General features: G+C 43.5%; 1 long non-coding RNA gene across 7 annotated transcripts in view; it reads left to right on the top strand.

The window, feature by feature from the left end:
• LOC112932568 (uncharacterized) overlaps window positions 1-24749 on the top strand; it is a 425597-nt gene that overhangs the window by 137830 nt on the left and 263018 nt on the right. For all 7 annotated transcript variants that reach the window (XR_011995276.1, XR_011995274.1, XR_011995277.1 and 4 more), the window contains one exon: window positions 12631-12788. This is a non-coding gene — a long non-coding RNA (uncharacterized lncRNA). The remainder of the gene's footprint in view (window positions 1-12630; window positions 12789-24749) is intronic.

Below are 24749 nucleotides of genomic sequence, written 5' to 3'. Positions count from 1 at the left end.
CAACATTTAACCTGAAGCTAATTTTTTCCACTGCTAAGGCAAGATTTCTGAATACTCTACTAAACATTTCATAATTGTGAGATTTTCCGGTCTGGCTGGTCTGTTCAGGCACTCTTCCTAGCCCTGCATGACCACCACATACTGCCCCCTCTAACCTTTTTGAAAGACTTTTTCTCTGGCCTTAGATATTTTTCTCACGTGCATTTGCTGATGAGTACTCTGATGAACACCCATGGCAAACCTTCTACATATCTCTAGCATTCTCTCTCTTTCTCTCTCTCTCTCTCTCTCTTTTTTTTTTTTTTTTTTTTTTTTTTTGCTGTTCTCTTCTCTTTGGTACTATAAAATCTGACTGTCATAGTCTCCAGGACTTCAACTCTGTGTCCTCAACTCAAGGATTCTGGTGGACATCACTGGTATTCACTGTGCTATGGCCTAGAAACTCTCAAAGCATAAGTTTGGGTACTAATGGGCCTTTCCTTTATTTCTTTATTGTCTCAGAAGGATCATTGGCTTTCATTGCCTCGTGTCCAAGGTCTTGAAAACTGTGATTTTATATATTTTGTTTAATTCTTAATTGTTTCAAGCTAGGGAGTAAAACTGGTTTGTACTACTCCATTTTGGCTGGAAACATAACTTCTTCATTATATTTTTATCTCGATAGCTTTACTTTTATAATCACTAGTTCTTGTTTCATTTGTATCTGCTCTTATTTCATAACACCCTGGTTCTTTTTTTTTTTTAATTTATTTATTCATGAGAGACACAGAGAGAGAGAGAGAGAGAGAGAGAGAGAGGCAGAGACACAGGCAGAGGGAGAAGCAGGCTCCATGCAAGGAGCCTGACGTGGGACTCGATCCCAGGTCTCCAGTATCATGCCCTGGACTGAAGGCAGCACTAAACTGCTGAGCCACCGGGGCTGCCCCCTGGTTCTTTTTCTAAATGCTATTTTAAAAATCACTTCAGGGACTTTAAATATAGGAGATGCTCTATTATATTTACTTCCTCATGCTTAAGAGTTTAAATTCCTTGATTTCCCCCTTTATATTTCATGCTGTTGGTATTCCTCATATATGTAGTAAATTTAGGTTATAAATTAGCCTCCAGAGGTGATTTCTCTTTCGTATATTTGGGGTTGTGACAGACATGGGGTGGGAAGGTTATGTTGTTTTCTTAACCCTGACAATTTGGGGAGGATGTATCTTGTCTAGAGCATGCAAGGATCACTGGTGGATACTTGCCTGTGTGGATAATCCTGTTCTAACCTTGTTCATAGGGGTAACTTTGTGAGGCATGGGTCTACCTCTTTGTCATATGAGTTTCAGTGATTCTAGTTTCTGACTCCATATAGAAGTCATGCCTATAATGGCCCTTCTCCAAACTTGAATTGTCAGGGTGAAATGGCTTTGGCCCCCATATATGCTATGGCTGCTATTTTATTCTTTGGTTTAGGGATCCTCTTAGTAGTTGGCATTGTTCCTAGGTTTCTATAATGGCATTGTGTTTTTCAAACTATATATATATAATTTATATCATTTCTGCACATTTAGATAATGAAGTGCTTGCTCAATCTGCCACTGTAAATATAAGCTCTCTTTAGTGTTTGTCAGAAAGAATGACCATTCCTTTCATAGAGTCAACTGTAGTGTTTAAGATTTGAATATTTTTTTTTTTGTAGTTGGCTTTTTTCTTATCAGATTATTTTTTCTCTTACATAAATGTCATTACCCTGAAAGCCCCAATGTCTCCCTGATTCTTTAACTCATCTATGTGGCCTACAGTGCCTACCATTTTCTGTCCCTGCTCTATCTACCTCACTTGGGTGACCAGTAGGCAATTTGATATAGTCATCTCCATATGGTTATGTATCCCTAGGCAGTGAAAGTCTTAATGTCCTCTTTGAGCCTGGGCTACTGCACTTCAGATATGCTTATTCTAACTACTCTTTGCTTATTTATGTTTAAAAAAAGGAAAAAGTGAAAAAACTATAAACAACAGTTATATGAGGCATAATTGGCATGCAGTACCATATAGGAGTTAGCACCAATTTCTGCACTTTCATCATGTCATTTACTAAACACTCTGGCTCTGTATTTAGACTTTAACCTTGTTTGCTAACCTAAGTTAAATTCTTCTCCTTCTCCAACCATAACACACCCGTTCAAAAGTCAGGATTCCTTAAGAACTTTCCTCATGCTTCTGTCTTCTTTTTTGGCTCTTTCATGAACGAGAAATGAAGCACACTGGTTCAATGTTCTTTAAAAACACTTCCTACTCTGCCTTGCTGACCTCATGGGAATGCTCCCATCCTACACAGAGGGAGATGGAGCAAAACCTTTTCCTTCAGACTTTCCTATGCTTGGCAACCCACCTACCAAAAAAAAAAAAAAAAAAAAAAAAAGAAAAAAAGAAAAAAGTGAACTTTGGCAGCTCTGCTACCCTGCTCTTCTATTACAACCCTTCTTCCCAACCCATCAGTAAAAGTGGGACTGAAGACAAGTAAATCTGCCTGACATTAGGGCTCCAACCCATGCAGTGAAAGTGGGACTGAAGACAAGTGAATCTACCTGACATTAGGGCTGTCTCCTGATGCAGGGCTGCTCAGATAATGACAGTGTAATCCTTCTGTTACTGTCTGGAGCGGGATGCTATGAGGCCTGACCCAAAAGTCAGCGACATAGGCAAAGCTTTACTGGGGCTCCCGCTCCAGCTGAAGGGAAACAGAACCAGCAGAGAACAGTTAGGTTGGCCTTGAGAACAGAGCCAAGCCTTGCTTATGTAATGTTCCCACTCACTTCCCACCCTGGACCAACATGCTAATAAGGTGCTTCAATTTGATTAGTTAGAAGAGCCTCATCCTTTTTTTTTTTTTTTTTTTTTTAAGATTTTTAAAATTCTTTTATTCATGAGAGACACAGAGAGAGACCAGCAGAGACACAGGCAGAGGGAGAAGCAAGGAGCCTGAGGCGGGATTTGATCTCACAACTCCAGGATCACACCTCTCCAGAAGCAGGTGCTAAACCCCGGAGCCACCCAGGGATCCCAGAAGAGCCTCATCCTGATTGGTCGGGAGGGCCTCATCCTGATTGGCCGACAGGCCACTCAGACAGTTCATTGGTGCTTTTTGGAGCCCAGGGCCCCTGGTTGAAGCCTGGGTTTGGTAAAGGTCCACGTGCTGGCCACGTGGTGGTTCTGCTCTGTGAGGCGGGCGGTTTGGCGGTAACAGGCAGCAGAAGGCACCCCAGGTGCATAATGTTTTTCACTTAGGGTTTGGACCCATGGTCCCTGACAGTTTCACTTCCTCCCTTCTGAAATCCATGGTCGGAGGAGGCAGCAGCAGTTCTCACAGCTTCACTTTCTATACCAGGTGGGTTCTAGAAGAATGTCTCCACAGAATGGTATGGTTACTAATTCTTCCAGACCGTGCATTTAAAAAAATATAGAAGAGATAAAATAGCATTAAAGCAAATTCATAGTAGGTTCCAGTCGGCGACTCCTTCCAGCGAGCTGAGCATTATAGAATAGACCTCCGGTTTAGTTTGAAACTTGTCATTTATTTTCTCACCCAAGGATTGTCTGCTCAGCTCCCAAGTAATGCTGAATCTCTCTTTGGTGTTTAAAATCATTCCTTTAGTGTTCTTTTTATTCATTGGAAAATAGATTCTTTTCCCTCCAGATTTTGAAGGTAAATGCTTGGGTGGGACAGTGATGTGGGGACGTCAGCTGAGAGGCTATAAGAATTCCAGAGAGGAGCAGGAGTTGGATTCAATCATATATTGATTTTTAGCCCAGTAAATTGTGGTTGCTTCATAGCAAGGTAACAAGTACGCTGTGCTTTTCAGAAAGAGATGTGATCAGCTTTTAAACAATAAAAGAGGAGCAACTGCTGGGCAGAGTGATTCGATTTAAATCCGTAGGAAAGCCAGTGGTGAGTTTAAAATAAACAAAGTAACGTTAAAAGCCATCACCACACCCAGAGCCCAATGTCAACTATAAAACAGAGATGGGAATTTAAGCCATCCAAGGTGAATTTTAAAGAAATCGAATCCCTTTGAGGATAACGGACTAGATTTAGCCGAAATACCTCGGTGGCTATGCATTTAGTCATCCCTTTCCAGGCATGCGGGAAGAATTCAGTATCAAAAAGGCCCTCTGATGGGCAGCCACTGAACACAGTGAACAGGAGGCATCGTTTTTCTCTAGACGGAATGCTAGTCTTTGCAACCAAGAGGACACAGATTTTCTGGCTGGGGTTCCTTCTCTGACTCTGTGCCTTGCCTCATGTGTCCTAGTTGCTTCCTTATCAGACACATTTGGGGTTCCAGAGCTGTGTGTTTCAGCTAAATCCTCACCCTTTCTGTGCCGAGAAACTGAGCTCATACTCCCGAGATCTCTGCGTGGTGATTTCTGCTGCTGCTGATGCTCCTTGGAGAATCTGACTTTGTGCTCCTAGCTTTAAGCTTATGGGGTTTTGGTATGTGTTCTGTGTTCTATTTCTTCATGAGCCTCCCAGTAGTTGTGGGTTTAAGGCTCCCTGGGATTAGCATGCTGAAATGTGCCTCTGGCCACTGGTAGACTGAAAAGGCATAGAGGCAGGCTTTCCTAAAGCCAAGCCTGTCCTCTGGGGCAGTGCCTCTCTTTTCCCAGCCCAGGAAGGTGCTATTTGTGTGTGTCTGGATAAGATCGTGAGACTCCAACCCATGCCTTTCTTTTTCTTCTTGCATTTTCCCCTCTTCTGTCTCCCTATTTCTTTTTTTTTTTTTTTTAAATTTTTTAATGATAGTCACAGAGAGAGAGAGAGAGAGAGGCAGAGACACAGGCAGAGGGAGAAGCAGGCTCCATACACCGGGAGCCCGACGTGGGATTCGATCCCGGGTCTCCAGGATCGCGCCCTGGGCCAAAGGCAGGCGCCAAACCGCTGCGCCACCCAGGGATCCCTGTCTCCCTATTTCTGTGTTCATTGTCTCAGTGAATGCACAGGGCAGGGTAAAAGGCAAAACAATTTCTTGTAGGACTTTGTTCTAGAAGCCTAATTCTTAAAGGGAGATGATAGCTTAAAAGTTTCTTTAAAAATGTGCAGAGAGGGGACGCCTGGGTGGCTCAGTAGGCATATGCTCATATGGTTGAGCATATGCCTACTCAAGATGCATCACCAAAATATCAGGTCTCTTTCCTCCTTTGTGACCTGCACTTCCTCTTGCGTGAAAGATGGGGAAGTAAATGGGAATCAGAACAAGCATACGAAAGAACTATCCTTTACTTGCTGAGCATTGTCCAGTGCCAGGCCCTGAGCTGGACCTGGGACACAGAGGAACCAGGGGCTGCCCTTAACCTCAAGTCTAATGGCATGAGGAGACAGGTGCTGTCACAATGGTAGTATGACACACAAGAAAAGAGGACCAAGAGTGCTGGAAAGAGCAGAGGAGGGAATTGGGGAAAGTTTGTCATGAATTGAAGGTGGAAAGGAAACAATAAAATCATTTACAACATATGTATGAAATGCTTTGCATACAGTATTTCATTTAATCTTCATAATGATTCTGTGAGACAAGTGTCAGTGACTCCCTGATGAGGTGGGGTCCATACCCAAGGCAGATGGTGCTGGGGAGGTGCATCCTCTGGCAGGATGGCTAAGGGAGCCCATGAGGCTGAGTACAGGGCCCTAGGCAGAGGCTCCTTTGTCCAGAATTAGGAGAAAGGGTGGAGTCACTGCGCTAACATCTGGAAGCTAGAGAAGGGACTCTGAATGAGACAAGCAAGGAAGAAGGTTGCATATAGTAGCAAATCATGGCATCTGTGAGGCAGGCAGGAATGAGCAGGAAGCTGAGAGCTGAGCAGTGGGAGAGCCATCCGGGGCAACAATCTGAGAACAGGGGTAATGGCCCCACTGGCTTTTCTGTGCTGACTGCAGTGTGACCTGTGGGTCTCTGACCTTATTACAGAAGGAAAGATGGAGAGTGGGGCAGACAAGGATGAATCATGACAGGTGCTGCCTCCATAGTTGGGTCTGCAAGGTCCAGCCAGTTCGGGGCAGAGTCTTAGTGAGACAGGCATCTCTAGACCAGTAGATCCCCCTTCTTCCATGTTCCCTGTATCCCCCACCCCCCATCAGTGTGAGATAGCTACATTTGACTGTCATGTTTGACTTGCTATGGTGACAATGGCATGAAAGGATTATGTAAGGGTAGTGGTGGGTGGTCCCTGTAATATAGGCATTGACTTCTTCTAGGACTTAGTAACAATTTATCTGAGCTATTGCTTAGAGGGTGATACATCCTCTCAGTTGCCTATCCTTTCATTTTAGTGGGAGCTAGAAGGTTACAATTCTGCTTTGTTTGAAGACAGCCTCCTTTTAAAGTTTTATGACATAGGTCAGGAGGCTCCCCTCTTGTTGCCTAGCTCAGCAAGAGGGTCTAGGAGAAGGAGGGGGTGGTATTGAAACAGGGCCAAGTTTCCTTGCTTTCAAAGGTCCCTTAGAAATTATGTAAGAGGGGCACCTGGGTGGCTCAGTGATTGAGCATATGCCTTTGGCTCAGGTCGTGATCCCGGGGTCTAGGGATCTAGTCCTGCATTGGGCTCCCCAAAGGGAGCCTGTTTCTCCCTCTGCCTATGTCTCTGACTCTCTCTGTGTATCTCTCATGAATAAATAAAGTCTTTTTTTAAAAAAAAGAAATTATGTAAGAGAATAACATTAGTCACAGTTCTTGCTGGGGTTCTGGCTGGGCCATTGTCTAGCTGAGTGATGTTTCGGACACTAGTGAGCCCCTCTCAGTGCTAGGCTATCATTCATTCCTTCTTTTAGTACTTAGAATGAAGTTCAAACTCCTTGCCATGTCCTTCACAGTCTTTCATGATCTGGCTTCTGCCCACTTCTAGATGATGTCTGTCACTGGGGCACCTCCTTCGTTATTTTGATCCTAGGGCCTTTGTTCTTGCTGTTTTCTTAGAACATATCATCTCCTGATGTGTGCATGGCCTGTTTTCTCCCCTCATGCAAGCATTGTTAGATGCCACCTCCTTAGAGAGGCTTCTCTGACCTCCTTCCTGAAGAAGCTTCCCTTTCCTCTAACTCATTCTCCTCATTCTCCTAGTTTATTTTCTTCATGCCACTTAACTATCATCTGAAACCTTCATTCTTCTCTTTTTCTGTACTTGTTTATTTTCTGTTTGCCTTACCTCCCTCCATATGGAATGACATTGGGCACCTTGTTTGTTTTATTTATTGCCTCTCCCCAATAGTGGCACGTGGTAGATGCCCAGTAAATACTTGTTGACTGAATAAATGGAGATGGTTATTAACAACTAACCTGCTTGGTTCACAGTGTGGCTGAGAAAATCTGTCAAAGTGCTGTATGATTGAATATTCTGTGGTGCTGGCCCAAGTGTGGGGAGTTGGATCTCCTGGTTTTATGTTCTCTGAACATGTATCCTGACTTAGGAGATACCAGGCCAAGGAGAGGCAAGATGATAGAGGGTACAGGCCAGGGTAGAGAAGGAGGTGTGGAGGGCCTTGGTGCTTGCCTTGTGGGTGTTAATGTTAGCATATGAAAAAAATCACCAAAGCTGCCAATATTCCAGATCCATCTAGCAATTGTCCAAAAATCTCAGGTTTGAGAGCTCTGCTTCAGTTCCTGGGAAAGTTCCTTTCCTCCTGCAGCAGAGGTTCCCAGTGTTTCCAAGTTTCTAGAGAGGTAGGAGGGTTAGAGGAAAGGCCATTGCCTGGGTCTCAGAGGACTCTAGCTCTGTGGCCTTGAGCAAAAATTTCACTGTTCTGGCCTCAATTTCTCTTCTCCAAAATATGGTGTGAAAGATTAATAAAGTGAAACTCTAGAGTAGTCCTGAGGCTAGAAGGGGGAGCGAATACCCCTCAAAGTCAATTAGGAAGAATTGCCAATTGTAGATCTCAACAGAAGAATCTACAGGAAAGAAAGATCAATGATCAAAGCCCAGGCAGGATAAGATACATATTTAATCTTATATAAGAAATCAGCTACCCTTGCTGCTCAGCCAGGGAGAAACCTTCATCCTCCTGAACTCTTGTTTTTTTCCAGTGGACTTTCATTTAAAACAACTCCTTCCAACTTCCTCCTCCTTTTCTGTAAAACAATCTTCCTCTCCTCTGTTGGTCTTTCTTTTGGCTTTGTCACAACCTGCACGTCCTAAATTGCAACTCTGTGCTGTTCCCAAATAAACCCGTTTTTTTTTTTTTTTTTTTTTTTGCTGGCAATGTCTTTTTATTTTGAAGGTTAACAGGGGATTGAGAGATATATTAAGCTACTACTGTTTTTGCTAAAACAGTGTGGTGATCTCAGGCAGCCTCTCTTTGTGCACACGTGTTCAACAAACTTTTATTAAGTTCTAAGTGCTCATGTGCGAAATAAGGAAGTAAGACAAACAGGTTCTAAGCTTCTGTCCACTTGAACTTCCTAGGATTGGGTGTTGAACTGAAGCTTGAGACATTCTGTTGTAGTTTCCATCCTCAAAGGGCCACTAGGCCATGGGGGCAGCCTGGCAGATCTCTGGCTGAGGTCACAAATCTGGGTGGCTGGACCTGCTGGGGAAGTAAACATAGTGTCAACACTCACATTTGCACACAATCATCTGTTTGCATAGAGCTATTATACTCTTTTCTTGGAGTGTGGAGAGGCTTGTTTGAGAAGAGCACATCTTGAGACCTTGCCTCTCCCACCTGCATTTTTGTAGGGATATGTGTCCACTCTGTGTCTGTGCCCTCCTTGAACTTCCTCTGGCCCCTGCCTTCATGTCGTCCATCAAGTCAGGGGCAGAAGTGGAGAAGTCATGGCCTGTGGGACTAGTGGGGGCAGGGGTGGGGTACAGAGGGCCCAGAAGGTGGGCTGCTCAAGGGGAAGCCCATCAGAACTGCACTAGTGAACCTCAGTGGTATAGTGGCAACCCCAAGAGAGAGGGAGGCACTGTCTGCCAGGCAGAATGAAGTATCTTGTCTGATACTAAATATTTCTTTCCCTTGGTTATTTGTCATGGAGAGATCTCAGCAGGTCATTATCATGTTACTACTTAGCCATCAATTAACAAAAGTCTACCCCTTTGGGTCATTTCTCATAAATCAGTTTTCCCATTCCCTTCATTATTTGCTTATTTCTTTTAACAGCCTCTCTTGCACTATAATTTATGGAGCCCCATCATCCAAGGGCGAGCACCACTCTTGCTCTGAATCCAGGAAAAGCCTTTTGTGGAAATTTAAAGGACGGGTGAAGGAAAAATCCACAAGTGAGAAATAGTTGGATTAAATGTTTCTGAGTCGGGGTTATATTCTTTTCCTCCCCAGCTCCATCCTACAAATGTGAGAGGCAAAGGGCTCTGGGGTGGGAGTGGGCGAGTCATTGCATGGGGCATGGTTTCTGTTTTCCCACTTGAATTTCATTGTGTTGTTTCCTCTTCATATTTATTACCACTTAAGGTTCATTTACATTCTCTCTCTGTCCACAATGATCAGAGCAACACCTCCCAAATTAGCATCATTTGCAAGTTTCATTAACGTGCTGTTTACTCTCCCTCTTTCAGATCATTAATAAAGATGACCCCTGTGCACCCTACTCCCCCCCAAATCCATACATTTCCATTTGTCATCACCCTTTGTTTGCAGACTTTGAGCCCGTTTTAAATTTATGTGGCAGCGCTCCTTACTAAGCCAATTTGAATTAATTTTGAGTGTAACACTTTATACCACTATATCAAATGCTTTTCTTATAGCTGCATGCATTCCATCAATAGTATTCCCACCACCTTTCTATTTGGTATTCAGGTTGAAATCTCCCAATTCTGCTTGGCATTTTAGTTCTTTAAAAGTCACTGTATCCTCTGTACTGACTAGGGACTTTCTCCTAATTTTTCGGTTATTTTGAAATGATTGATGTTATGAAAGAAAGGATTTTGAGAGCTATTTATGGCAATCGATAGCTTTCATCTTTCTTTCCCACATCTGCTATTGTGGTTGAGTAAGTAATTTTGGTGAAATCCCTTCACAGTTTGGGATGCATGAGATCTGGACCTCCTATTTTGAAGGCTACAAATTTCCCAAATATTCTTTCCCTTTGTTTGAAACCATCTGAATATCTTTTTTTTAAAAAAGCCGTACACAAATTTTGAAGATATTTTAAATGCCTGGCATCTATATCATCAATTATCTAGAAATGTTTTTTGAGTTACTGAAATGAATATAATAACTAAATCTGTCAGCCATTCATGCTTCTCCCTAATCTGTACTATTACCTTTTTCTGTGAAATAGTGAACAGTTAAAAAAAGATCAAGACTGCTAGTGGAAGATAGCACTATCGTCGTCAGTACTGTGGTCCTTCATTTATTTATTTCACATATATTTATTGAGGCTTTACCATGACCAGACACTATTCTATGCTCCGAGGATATTGCAATGAACAGAATCTTTTCCTCTTATGCAGTTTGATAGATAGACAGTGAGCAAACATACAGATATGTAATGTATCATCAGATTGTGATAAGTGTTATGAAGGAAAATAAAGTGGGACAAAGAAAGAGATTTTGCAACAATCAGAGGCTAAATTTTTTATTTCGAAAGATGTACAATTCCAGAAGCTCTGCGGGTAGAAATAATGAGTAATACAGAGCTAAAATTACATTGTAACAGGTGAGTAGGCAGGTCATATTGGAGACCTGTTTTGTGTGCCCTGGGTAGATGTGATCATGCTATGCTGGACCAGGACCCAGACTCTGATAGCTCCCAGCTCCCTCTCAGTTTGGGTGTCTTTGACAAGACCTATAGTGTTATCCTTCTGAACTTTATGAAGTAAGCTAAGACCTGGTGGAGAACACTGAATTTGCCCTATGGACTGCATGAGGCACAGATTACCAATTGGTCAACTTAGGATGAAGGTACATGCAGGGGGCCACAGATAGCATCGAGATTCAGCAAAGAAAATCTAGGTAGGAGTCTGAAAGTCTGCAGTGCGTCTGCAGTGGCCATAAGCTGGGCCGAAGATAGATGTGTTGGGAGGACCTCAACTTCTTCCTAAGTTCTGTCTTGCAGAACACCCCTAACTAGCTGTGCTCTGAGCCATTATTAGCAGGGGCCATTGTCCTTAAGGGAGGTCATTTACATAATAAATTTCATAATGACCTACATTGTTTTTTAAAGTTCATTTATTTACCCCTATTTATTTCATTTTTTTTCTTTATAACATCTTTTTGTGGAAAAATGATTGTTCCAAAATGCCCAAATGACTAAGTCATTTTCATAGTGGACACTTTAAAATGGTACTTCTCCTCCCACAGGGTAGAGTGCACATGGTTAGCCCAGATCTCCCAGCCCACAGCCTAGTTCGTGTCTTCCTAGGTATTAAACCTCGTCACCTGCCCCTCCATGCAGTTCTGCCTTTGGGGTCTGAGAGGACCAAATTACCTGTGCTCCTTGCTCCTTGCCCTGCTCCTGACATTTCTTCTGAGTGGAATGTTCTCTCTCTTCTTCACCTGTTAATTCTTATTTATCCCTTATGCTGGGTACTTTTAGTTCAGCACCCTGGACATCTCCCTACCTTCATTCTTAAAAATTACCTGCAGGTTTCTAGCATGATAGGGACAGTGTCTTATTCATTTTTCATGTACATGACCTACAGGCACAGAACTGGCATTCAAGAATGTTTGTTAAACTGAACCGAACTGAAGATGGGGAGAAATGAGTGGTTATCAATTTCATTTTGCTATTGAGGATTGGGGGAGGGTAAAAGAAGAGCCCGTCTAGGAGGGCATCATTAACAAGGTCATCCACAGCAAGCTGGATGGGACCAGTACTGAGTGAAAGGCAGTGGGCACATAATCCACTTGATCTGGACCTATTTCACAGGTGACTTCAAAGCACCATGAACACTGAGTGCTCAGCCCTTCTCTCTGCACATAAGGCATCACTTTTCAAAATATTTCAGATTTACAACTAATGATTTTTGGTGGTTATCACAGTTATCAGATGGCCTATTTTTGTTGCTGGAGTTTATTCTTTTTGTGAAAGTTCTTATTCATTTTCAAGTTAAATAAGATCTGACTTTTATCCCCAAAGGAACTTATATTTCAAACCCCTGATTTGAGCAGGATTTTGGTTTGAATTTGGGTTTGACTCATCTCTTTGATTAAAGGCTTATCTTCTAAATAACTTGTCTTAATAGTTACTCTTTCCCTTTCCAGACCTTCTAAATTTAGATAAATGAGACCAATTATCGCTTCCAGAATGTTCAGTTTCTACTCCAGTCCTAGAATTTGTTCTCTAAGAGATGTTGATTTCCTTCCTGTGGGATCATTTAAATTCTGCGGTTTCTCAGTTAGTGTCTTCACCCTAGGGGAGGAGGACTGTAGGTGGGGCCTGCTGGCTGCTGGTTCACCAGAAGCCACAAGGGTGTGCATTTGGCCTCCTGGGAGCACGGACATGGCCCACAGGGACCTTGCTAGGTGTGGGCAGAGGGCTGTCTGCGGCAAGGCAGCCGGTGCATGAACAAGGCCACTAGAGCATCATGTCTGTGGATACCCAGGTAAGGGAGAGGGACCTTTGGAAATGTGCTGTAGAGACATGAAACCTACAAGGGGAGGAGATTTTTAAAATTCTTTTTCCTTTTTGTCACTTCCAGAGATGATTTTGAATCAATGATGGAGAGATATGGAACATCATTCGTGTATCAATTCAGTATATATTTAATAGCCACCTGCTGTGGGCCAGGCACCAAGGAATGCTGAGCATATGGAGTGAGCAAGAAGATGTGACCCCTGCCCCAATCCTGCAGTCAAGGTGAGGAGGAGTTTGTTGAGTTGGGGGTGGTAGGAGGAGGTGTTTACACTTAAAATTCTCTTCTGCTGCTGAGAAAATTGTTTCCAGCAAGGTTTTAGAGCTTGGGAGGTCAGTCCTGGAACTGCTTATGATACTGTAAGATCTACAATAGGTGGGAGAAGGAACCAAGGAGCCTCCTTCCTCAGATGCCTGCCTGCCTCTCTCACCGAGTTCCAGCCCTGTCAACCTGACTGCTCACTTGCCCTCATGCCCAGACCTTCCCCATGAAATGTGAGCTTGTGACTCTGGATCCCCAAGACCCTAGCAGACAGAATTCATTTTGGATGGACAGAGTCAGTGTAAGATGTGACTCCAAGTCTTATAGAATCTGACATTGTTTCAGTGTTGTGGGGTCGAACATTTACTCTGCTTGATCTGAGGACATGAGGTTCACTAGCAGTAGGGTAAAGTATATTGAGATGAAGAGTGACCATTTACTTCCTTGAAAGTAGAATCATCAGAGTGGTCCAGAAGTCTGCATTTCTCTACAAACAATGTGGGGTTACTACTGTGTAAGTATAGACCAGCTCTGCTCAGAGAAGGAGCTCTTAGCTGGGATCCTTGGGCTGATCCCAGATTTAGAGGGTTTCTGAGTGCCATCCAATCGTATATGAATTTTTTTGTGAGTGCGAGCATATGTGCATTTTTTTTTTCCTGAGAAGAGGGTCTGTGGTTTTCATCAGATTTCTGACAGGGTGTGGAGTCTGGAGTGGAGGGGACTTGATTCATTCCTTGGTTCCTTCCTCTTTTACCAGCTGGGCTGGGGGAGTCATTTGGACTCTGTCTTCATCTACAATAGGGCGAAATAACAGCGCTTCTCTCAGAGGGCTGTTCTAACATCAAAAATGAGAAAACATAGGTAAACTATGAGGTTTGCAAACCGTATACTACTATGCAAATGCCTGGGATGACTATGTGGTTCCCTGTCTTTTCCATCCCCCCATTTTTGCCTCCCCACAACCTGGCTAACTTCTAACTGTTCTTCAAGAACCAGTTCCAGGAGCACTTCCAAAAAGCCTTCCTAGGTGCCCAGCTTGCTCTATCTGGGTAAGACAGTGTTTTTCTATGTTCCCATCACCCCACCCCCTTAGCTGACATCTCAACACATTTTGCTCTGTTGCAATCATTTCCTGACCTGGATATTCACCTTCTACCCAGACTGCACACTCCTTGAAGACAGGGATGGTGACTTAGTCATTTTCTCTGCATGGCATGGTTTTTAATGTAATTTCGTTCAATCAATAAAATGTGAGTTATTTTTAAATTGTGCTTTAATGAGCTAACTACTAATCATTTTTATCTATTCATCAAAGGCAGACTTAGTTCTTTTTACTATGTGTAAATGAAAGTGATAAAATGGAATCCTTTAAGAGCATCTTACTACTGTCTATTAGGTTGGCCTTCTAGCAAATTAGTCTGAATTAATGAGGGTTCATCTCCCTCTGTTGAGGGAAGCAGAAAGTAAGGCAGTTGTGTGCTGTGGTGTCAGGCTAGCGTCGTGCTTGGCCGCAGTGACAGTCCTCTTTGTTTGCAGAGCAGCCCTCACCTCTCTAGCCTATTACTGTGGCAATGCTGCCCATAGATAGAGATGGATAGGTCTGGGCTGGGAGCTGCACCACACTAGAAAGCACCCTTGCTGGCTTTGCCTAGGCAGTACCTTGCAGGGTCAACAGGCTGCCCCCTGGCTGCCTCTTGGCTCCTTTCTCAGTTACTCCCACCCTCCTCATCACCCTCCACCCCTTTCCTTTGCTATTTGCTGGCAAGTTACTCCCAGTAGCCATGGAGATCTGTCTTCCCAGACTCTTCTTGGCCTCTTTGGGGCTCTTCTCTGTTTTGTCTCCTCCTCCCATTTTAGGAAATACCCATGTTTTCCATCCTGCCTGCTTTTATTTCTATTACTGGAGGGGAAAAGGAATTATGTGCTTCCCACTGGCTTCAGCTCAGCTGGTACTAGACGATGTGTAGACTGATGTAACGTTACCAAGGAGGAAATTATTAAAAGGATGAGGCTAATTTTCTAATTCACACCTGGAAAGCAAATCTGATGGTGCTTGCACAGATCTTTAATGAAATAGCATTGTTTAAGAAGTTTCCAGAGAAATTCATCACTAATTGATTTTTGAACTGTGGAAAAAGATAACACAGAGAGATGAGATATTAGTCTCCGTCTGGCCTGACTCCCCCGCAAGCTTTCTCTTTACCTAGTTCTCTTTCCCATGTAAAATCAATAGTAGCTTCCTGAACTGGCCTTGTGGATGGTAGGGCCCACAGAAGGGCCCATGTTTGGATGTGATGTGTCCTCTTTCTGCTTTGGTTTTTCTTTGTTTGGGGTCTGCTGCTAGGTCTTGGTGAAAGCCAAGGGTTTTCACAGTGGAGTTGGAAGTTATTTTGTGACTCAAGTGAAAGGCAGCATGTGGGAGGGTAGCAGGTTAAGTGTCCTTGAAAGTGGCAGTTCGGTGGTGGGGATGCAGGGGCACAGCCCTCCCTTCATCCCCAGGGGCTTCACAAAGCTCCCTCATCCCCAGGATGCACTACTTATATATATGCACACACGTATATATCCTTTGATAGGGACCACTGACATCATCTCATTCTTATATTAAATATAAACAAAAGCAGTTTTAAAATTTTGTTTTAAAAAATTGACCTGGATGTTTATAGCAGCATTATCAACAATAGCCAAATTATGGAAAGAGCCCAAATGTCCACTGACTGATAAATAGATAAAGATGATATGGGATGTGTGTGTGTGTGTGTGTGTGTGTGTGTGTACAATGGAATATTACTCGGTCATCAAAAAGAGTGAAATCTTGCCATTTGCAGCAATGTGGATGGAATGAGAGTGTATTATACTAAGTGAAATAAGTCAGTCAGAGAGAGACAAATACTGTATGATTTCACTCATATGTGGAATTTAAGAAACGAAACAGATAAACATAGGGAAGGAAGAAAAGAAAAAAGGGAGGCAAACTATTAGAGACTCAACGCTGGAGAATAAACTGAGGATGATGGAAGGAGATGGGCAAGGGATGGGCTAGATAGGTAATGGACATTAAGGAGGGCACTTGTTATGGTGATCACTGGGTGTTGTATGTAAGTGATGAATCAGTGAATTCTATTCCTGAAACCAGTATTACACTATGTGTTAACTAACTAGAATTTATTTTTTTTAAGATTTATTTATTTATTCATGAGAGACACAGAGAGGCAGAGACATAGGTAGAGGGAGAAGCAGGCTTCCCATGGGGAGCTCAATGTGGAACTCAATTCCAGGATCATGACCTAAGCCGAAGGTAGATGCTCAACCACTGAACCACCCAGGTGTCCCAACTAACTGGAATTTATTTCTTTGCTTTATTTTTTTTAAGATTTTATTTATTTATTCATGAGAGACACAGAGAGAGAGAGAGAGAGAGAGAGAGAGGCAGAGACACAGGCAGAGAGAGAAGCAGGCTCCACGCAGGGAGCCCGATGTGGGACTTGATCCTGGGACTGCATGACCACACCCTGGGCTGAAGACAGGCGCTAAACTGCTGAGCCACCCAGAGATCCCCAACTAACTGGAATTTAAATAAAAACTTGAAATTAAAAATAAAATAAAAAGTTCACCTGAAAAATGTAATCCCATTAAAAACTGAGTGCCAGCTATACAGAGCCAGCCCATGATAAGTGGTGTAGCTCCTCACCTAGCTTGCCACACTTATCTGTCCTTCCTCTGTAGAGTTTCAGAAGCTACTGCTCCTGAGTGCTGGCTCCTGGGGTAGCCAGAGATTTCTCTTCATGTCTTCTAGTTGATGCACACACGAATTGTCTCTGAATTTAAAGGAATTATGAACATCAGTAGGGTCCTAAATCTCAGAAGAAGTAGCCTTGGCTGAAGGGGCCTTCCTCTGAGTGTGGCTTGCAAGTGTATTAAGGCAGGTGACTAGACTTGCCGTGCCATCCGTAAATCCAGCCAGGTCCTCTGTTGCATGTTAGGGATGCAGCAGGGCCTAATTTTGCCCTCAAAGAGTTCACAGCTAGTGAGATGAAAGAGTCATGATGGAGAGACTCAGAATGCTATGAAATCCTTGAAGGCAGGCACTCAGTCCTGGAGGGCCCAGGAAGACTCCCTAACGAGGGGCTGTCTGACTGAACCTGGAAGGATGGACAGTTACAGGGTGGCACTCTTTAACCCTTTCCCTGAGGGAGCCTCATATATCCCTCAGTAGCCCCCACCTTAGTCTTCACTATGGGAAATCCTATTTATTGTGTCAGAAATATTCTTTGTATGATTTTTCTACCTTTCTTGTTAACCTTTATTTAACTCTACCCTGTACCAACTCCCCATATAAACTCTTATCTGCTCTTACTCAGAGATCTGCTAGACTAGTTCTTAGCATAATAATGGTTCCAGAGTTCACTCTTGAATTGCTGTTTCCATTTTAAAATTTCCTAAAGAGGTTAGTACAAGGGCAGGGACTTCAGACTCAAAGGCAGGTGGATTGGAGGAGGAATTGTTGATGTGGACATTTCCTGATTCTTCAAATTATGTTTAAGGGCACCAACTCTGGCTATTGGATGGTCTGGGTGGTCTGGGTGTTGGGTGCCATTTGGAAACCTGGCTGGGATGTGTGAGTGGAGATGGGGAGCACTGTCTGGCCCACAAAGGTCAATATGGAAGACTTGTTCTGCCAAGGTGATGTTAGCTGAGCCAAGAACATTAGATTCAAGGACTATCTCTGCCACTGACCATTTCGGGCAAGGTCTTTTCCCCTCAGTTCCTGCCTCTATAAATCACAAATTCTACCATTCTGGGCATGTCTATAATGGATATATAATCACTGTATTAGGATTCTCCAGAGAAACAAAACTAGTGGGATATCTATATCTATGTCTATCTGTATCTATAGATATATAGCTCACAGAAGTTGGCTAATATGATTATGAAGGATGAGAGGTCCACATTTTGCTGTCTGCAGCATGGAGAACCAGGGAAGCCCATGGTATAATTTAGTCTATGTCCAAAAGCCTGAGAACTAGAAACTCTAATGTAACTTCTAATGGCAGGAAAAGGTAGACATTCTAGTTCAAGAAGTTCTAGTTCACGGTTCATTTGCCTTTTTGTTCAGTTTGGCAGATTGGATGATGCCTGCCCATGTTGGTGACGACTGCCTGCATTTTTTACACAGTCTACTGGATCAAATGCTAATCGATTTTAGAAGGAACCTCACAGATGCACCCAGAACTTATGTTTCGCTCGATATCTGGACATTCCTTAAGCCATTCAGATTGACTCATAAAATTAACCATCACACTCATTCTTCTCAGGGCAATATGTAGAAACCCACTTGTGTCCTTCTAGGAAGTGCATTTTATCATGGTTGTACCCACAACCTTGTACCACAACCTTTTTAGTTTGTGAAATAATACTAGTAACTATGATGTTAGTAACAACCTGAAATTTTATGAGATTTTCCCAGGTTTTTTTTTTTATACCCATGATTATTTGGGGTCTCCAAGTCATCCCTATAAGGTGGCAAATATTGAGCATTTACTGTAAGTATATTAGATGTATCACCTTTTTCAACCCTTTAGGAGTTATGTGAGGCAAATATTATTATTATCTAAACATTTCAGATGAGAAATCTGAAGCTCAGAGAGGTAAGGTTTGAGGACCTTTATCTGAGGTCACATAGCTGGTGGAAGTCTTTGGGAGAGAGTTTCATTCCAGAGCAGCAGTGTACCTTGCTTCTTCTTTGAGCCCCTATAATTCCAGTGACCTCTGAGCTGAGTATGCACTGTAGCTATGCAGTGACCAAGGGGTGGAAGGGCTGTTGTGCTTTTAGCTCTGAATACCCCATAATAACAGGTCACTGCAAAATTCCTTTGTGGTTTGGCCACAGTGCAGCATGACCTAGCAGAGTTGAATGAACCTAGGGGAGGATGCTATTCATTGGAGCAGGTAGCTAAGGGTCTAAACTGGAGAGACAGCATGAAGAGCGAAAATGAAAGCATCTATGTTATCTGGTAGAGAACAGTACAAGGAATGGATCTTTTAGAGCAATTGAAGACAGATTGGAATAGCTGAGAGAATGGCTTCAAGAACTGACAAAAGCTCCGAGGAATCCTAAGAAAGGGAGAAGGAGAAAATAATTGTTACTTCTTAACCAGCATAAAAGGAAGTCAAAAGGGGACTTAAGGACAGTGTTCAAATATTTGTAAGGCAGTGGTGAGCTCTTGTAGAATTCTGCTGAAGGCAGCATACAGAGGACTCTGGTTACATTAGTGCTTTGCAGCAGGTGGGAGTTTGGTTAGCCTCTAGAAAGGATTTCTTGGATGCAAGGTGTTTTTAACACTGAAACAGATGTTGTCAAGCTACTGGTAGTCAAAAGGATATCTGTCAAGCCACTTGGGCACCCAGAACTCTTGAACACTTTTCCTACTTCTGGAAAATTTCTTGCCTTCTGAGTCTGTGCTTTCCTAAGAGAGAAGCCAGAAATGGGTTTTCCTAGTTTCCCTTGAACAGAGCACTGGATTAAGTTCCTCCTAACTAGATGCATCTGTGCCAGGCTTCAGTTAGGAGGCCACTGATATTAGGAAGCAGGTGTCAAAAGGAGTCCATTCGTACCAGGGACTGGACAGAGACATTGAGCATCCAGGACAGCTATGGCAGGCTTTCTGGTGGAGACATAGGGTGCAATGTTGTCGCTGGAACCTGTGGTTTCTGTGCCAGTTGGGGGTGCTCGCAAAGACCCTATGGGAGCAATCCTGAGGGTGACAAGATCTGTCTTTTGTTCCTGGCTTCAGGGTCTCTCGAGATGCTGAATATCCTTTAATAAATTTCTATTCCACTTAGATCAGCTACAGAGGGTTCTTTTGTTTACAATTAAGAACCTTGACTAGTACAACAGGTAACCGAGAGAGTTTGTAGACTCTCTGAGACTTTTAAGAATAGGAAAAGTGCTCAGCTGTCACCTCAGCATGATGAGAATTTTTATCAGTCAGAATTCTTGGTTACAAATAACCAAAACCAACTCTACATTTTTTAAGCAGGAAAAGAGTCAATCAGAGGTTCAGAGATTCAATGGGCGGCCAGAGAAGCAGCGTGAAATATGGGAAAAAATCAAGTGCTTGAGTCAGAACCCTGTTATAACAGGGCAACTGGGCCAGGGACAGCCTTTGCTACACCAGGATACCACTTGACCTTCTATTAGACACCAGGAATTAGGTACCCCTAAATCTGTTAGGGATAAACCTGACTGTCCCAGCAACATCATACTACTCACCCTAACTTCTGGGTGGAGAGTTCAGCTGTCTGCACACCCAGTGAGTTGAGACAGGTAGGATTTTCCCTTTTTGGGCTTCTGAGGTGGGAGGCTGGTCACTATACCCCACCAGTATTGTACACAAAGCATCATTACCTCAAAGAGAAGGGGCATTATATAGAACAATAGCAGATGTCCATAAGAGGGCACATATTGTTAGCTCCTGGTGCTATGAGGTATTGGTCTTCAAGAGATAAATGGAGGACAAACTCTTAACAGATGAAGATATCTTCATGCTGTAAAAATCAACAAAGTGGCAAAACCCCATTTTTTTCTATTCCAGTTTTATTGTTTATTACGTATTCTTTAAAAAAAAAAAAAAATTCTGTTCCTTTGTCATCATACCAAAGCAACTGCTGGGACAATGGAATCCAGTGCTCTAAGATCCATTTATCCATCCATCCAGCCATCCATCCATCCATCCACCCACCTACCTACTAAGCTCTGGGCACATCTAAGACATGTGCTGGTGACACAGACATGAACGAATAAGGCAGTTTCTACTTGAAGTAGCTCAGTCAGTAGAGGAGCTGCCACAAAGCAGACAATTACAAAATAAGATGTGTTAGTTTTGTTGTTGTTGTTATTGTTGTTGCAATGTAAAAAAGTACCCTAAATTTGGTGGCTTAAAGTTAGCTCACAGTTTTGCAGGTCAGAGGTCCAGCACAATATGTCTGCTCAGGTTGAAATCCAGGTGTTGGCTAGACTAAATTCTTTTCTGGAGGATCTGTGGAAAAATCGACTTCCAAGCTTATTTCTGTTGTTGGCAGAATAGAGTTCCTTGAGGTTGTAGAACTAGACTTCCCATTCCCGTGTTGGCTGTCAGCTGGAGACTATTCTAAGTTCCTAGAGGCTGCTTCTGGGTTTTTGCCTTAGGCCCACCTCTTTCCCCCCATCTCAGCAATGGAGAACCTCATTGGGTTGAATTCCTCTTATGCTTTGAATCTCTGACTTCTTTTTTGAGGAAACTGTTTTTAAAGGGCTCTTGTGTTCAGATCAGGACTACCTGGTTAATCCTTTTATTTTAAAATGAACCATATGGAGCACCTGGATGGCTCAGTCAGTTAAATGTCTGGCTTTGGCTCAGGTCATGATCTAAGGGTCCTGGGATCAAGCCTGCATTGAGCCCTGCATAGGGTTCCCTGCTCAGCAGGGAGCCTACTTCTCTTTCTCTCTCTGCCCCCTCCCCAACTTGTGCTCTCTTTCTTTCTCAAATAAATAGATAAAATCTTAAAACAAAATAAACAAAATCAACCATATAGAATTATGGGAGTGAAATCTATCATATTCATTGTCCCAGAGGTTATGCAGGTTTTGTACACACGGGTTGTTAGTGGGGTGGGTAGGAGTAGATTGGGAAATCTTACAGGCCATCTTAAAATCCTGCCTGCCACACAAGGTGACATATGCAGAGTGGAGGTATGCACAAGGAATGCTGGCAATACAGGGAGGGGTCTTGATGCTAGTTTTGGAGGTAGGGGAAGTTGGAAAGTCTTTTTAGAGGAGTGTCATTTGCACTGAATTAAAGTTTGATAAGGACTTAGCCCTGTGAAGTGAGGACTGGCCATAAGGACCATCCCAGCTAGAAGGAATGATTTCTGTGGGGCCAGGGGTGTGACACAGTACAGTGTAATTGACAATTACAAGTTTGTGTTGCCTGACAGTAAATATTTTCCAAGGAAGGTGGTAGTCAGACAAGGACCTGGAATAGGCCTAGAGGGGTCAGGTCAAAGAGGGCTTTTATTCTGATCTAAGGGAGTCAGATCTCTGGACCGAAGCCAGGAATTTCTGATTTGGGATAGGGTCTGAGAATTCCCATTTCTAACAAGTTCCCAGGTGCTGCTGATAGTGCTAGACCAGGACTGTACCCTGAGAATTGCTGCTCTGGAGAATGAATGGGAGAAGAGCAAGACTGTGGGCCCAGTAGGGGGTCATGGTGGCAGTCCAGTAGCAGATGTGAAGGTTCTGGCCAGGCTCAGAGCTAGGGAGGTGAGGGTAGAGACAGTGCGGAGGGAATGGGGTTTGGGAAAAGACTTAGGAGACCATGCTGGGGTGTGAGTGTGAGAGGCTGGGTCACATTAGGACTGACCCCCACGACAGAGCTGGAAGGGATCTGAGAAGTTACCCAGTCTAATCATCACATTCCTCTGATGGTAGTATGATGCCCAGAGAGAACAAATGACCCCGTCATGAGCACATGGAGTTGGTGTCGGCCCCAGGACATGGGACCCAGATTCCCTGGCTTCCGTGACACAGCCTTTTTGAGTTATTTTGGAAAGAAGAAAACAAAATACAAGGAAGGCAGCTCCCAGGCCTCCTGGCATCTCCTTGTCAGCCTCATTCCTGTGGCTCTAGCTTCCCTTGCCTGCTCCTTGGTCAAGCTTGCTTCCTGCAAAGGTCACTGCAGCCCGTGTACAAGAGGAAGAGTGTCTCTCCCCTGGACACTGACCTGTAAGGTTTCCTGAAAGGGAGGTCAAACTTACCAAAGGTGTTTTAAGTCCCCTAACTGATTTCCTTTCAGCCCTGGGCTCTTGGTTGCAGGAGAATTTTCATGGCTGAGAGAACCTACTAGTGACAAATTTGCTGAAGCATGGAGACAAGATTGGGAAATTACAGCACGCTCCTTGGATTTCCAAAGGGACAGATACCAGAGGCAGACATTCCTTTTCACACACAAAATGTTGGTGTGCATACGCATGCGGTGGAGATCAATCCTAACCCCCAAAGGCCCCTTTGTCTCACTGAAGCGCTTATTAAATGAATCTGTGTTTCCACTGGCAGCTCAGAGTCATCTAGAAAGGGAACACAATGCCATGTCAGTCAGTATTTGTTACTGTCAGAGCCTTCCTCACAGTCGGCCCCACATTTATTGTCTTTTTGGGGCCCGTTTTATCCATTTTCTGTGGGCAAAGTCATTAATCTTCCTCCTGGCTCGGGTGCTGTGCATCCCTGACAGCCAGGGTCCCAGCTTCCTGGGCTGCTGGGTAGGGACACCTCCCAGCCTCAGCCTCATGGTGCTGGAGCTTTGATTAGAGTGAGGAGTGAGCAGAGCTGTAAAGAGGACTGAAAGGAGCGGGGGGTGCAGATGTCTGTGGCTCTTGAAGGCACTGGGGATCTGCGGCAAAGGTCATTCTGTTTTTGAATCATCTACAGTGCACCCTGACACCAAAATACACTTAGTCCTATGCAGAATCACTTGATAAAGAGGCTAATGAAGTGGAAAGATGTCAGCAGAGCTAAGCGGGCCAGGCTCTCGGGGATGCACCATGATTCAACCTTCTGTTTCCATGGAAACCAGAGAGGCTTGGCTTCTTTCTTCCTCTCCTTCATTTTGGAAGGTCTCTCCTTGGTAACCTTGACCCTTTCACATTGGCAGGCAGAGATAAGGAATTCCATTTTCCCTTATCTGGTCATGGTTGGCTGGTAGACACTGATGGGTCTGTGATGGGGGAGGGGTGCTGGCCAGGGGCTCTGGAGTGCCTTAATTCAAATGCATGAAGTGGAGGGTGGGAGGCGATAGAAAAAGAACACAGTTAATTAAGGTTGATATTGCAGAGAAGGTTGTTTTCTGAATAATAAATTCTATGGGCTTCAAAAACAAGTCCAATTAAAGGAGTGCAAACAGGAGAGGCCGTTGAAGGGCAGAGGAGGACGGTTTTGGTCAGGGGGTGCTTTTTGGGGGGTGGGAGGGGGATATTGGCTGTACCTAAGGGGACCTTTCTATGCTGGCATCTTGGTACTCAGAGCAAAAACTGTTTGATGATAGCTTGTGACATTGCTGCCCATAAAAATGCCCTTTGCTTTGAGCAGCGGGGTCATTTGTGGCCTCAGCTAATGGAGAAGGGCTTTGAAGTTGATCCTGATGGGAGAGTTGACTTTAGGTTGCTATCAAGGAGAGGGATTTTTCTTCAATTTAGGCTCATAAATGTTGCTCCTGGGCAAGTACCTTCTCCAGCCATATTGTACATCACCTTTCAGTTCAAGTGCTCCCTATATTCCTATGCTCCCTGTGTCTTCTAGAATAAATTATTTATTGAGAAAAATTTATTTATCCCTGGATAGTCAAAGCTTTGTGTTCCTTGGTGTTGGTCATCCATTCTTGAATCAGAGGAGGGTATGCCAAGGGCATGTGGTACTAATACAGTAGCCCCATGACCCATACCCTCCTTTCAGTATCAACTGTGGCATAAGTTCTTAGAGAAGGAAGTAGTATCAGGCTCCCCCAAACATCTTTGCTATAAGACTCCTAACTTAACCTTCAATTTACAACCTTAAAGAATGAATGTGTATTTTTAAAAATTATTGTAAAGGTAAAAATCTTAGCATGTTTTCTTCCTGTATAAGAAGAACCTTATTTTACAACTGGGAGTTAGGAAACCTATCCACATGTAAATGCAAGAGCTAAGCGAGATTGAATTTGGCTTGGGTCACCAGAAGGAAGCTCTCCATCTTTAGAAGTGGATGTTCAGCATTCTCCTAATCTACCCATTCTTATCCCATTATAATTGGTAATCTCATTTGGAGCTATGGTAAACTGACCGAGAAAAGGGCTGGAGGGAGTAATAGTCCCTCATCCAGCTAGTTGAAAAATGGGTTAGAGGAACATTGAAAGCAG

This window comes from Vulpes vulpes, chromosome 11 (assembly GCF_048418805.1).
Source record: "Vulpes vulpes isolate BD-2025 chromosome 11, VulVul3, whole genome shotgun sequence".
NCBI lineage: Eukaryota > Metazoa > Chordata > Mammalia > Carnivora > Canidae > Vulpes > Vulpes vulpes.
Note: the sequence above shows the minus strand (reverse complement) of the source record. Positions and strands in the feature narration are given on the sequence as shown.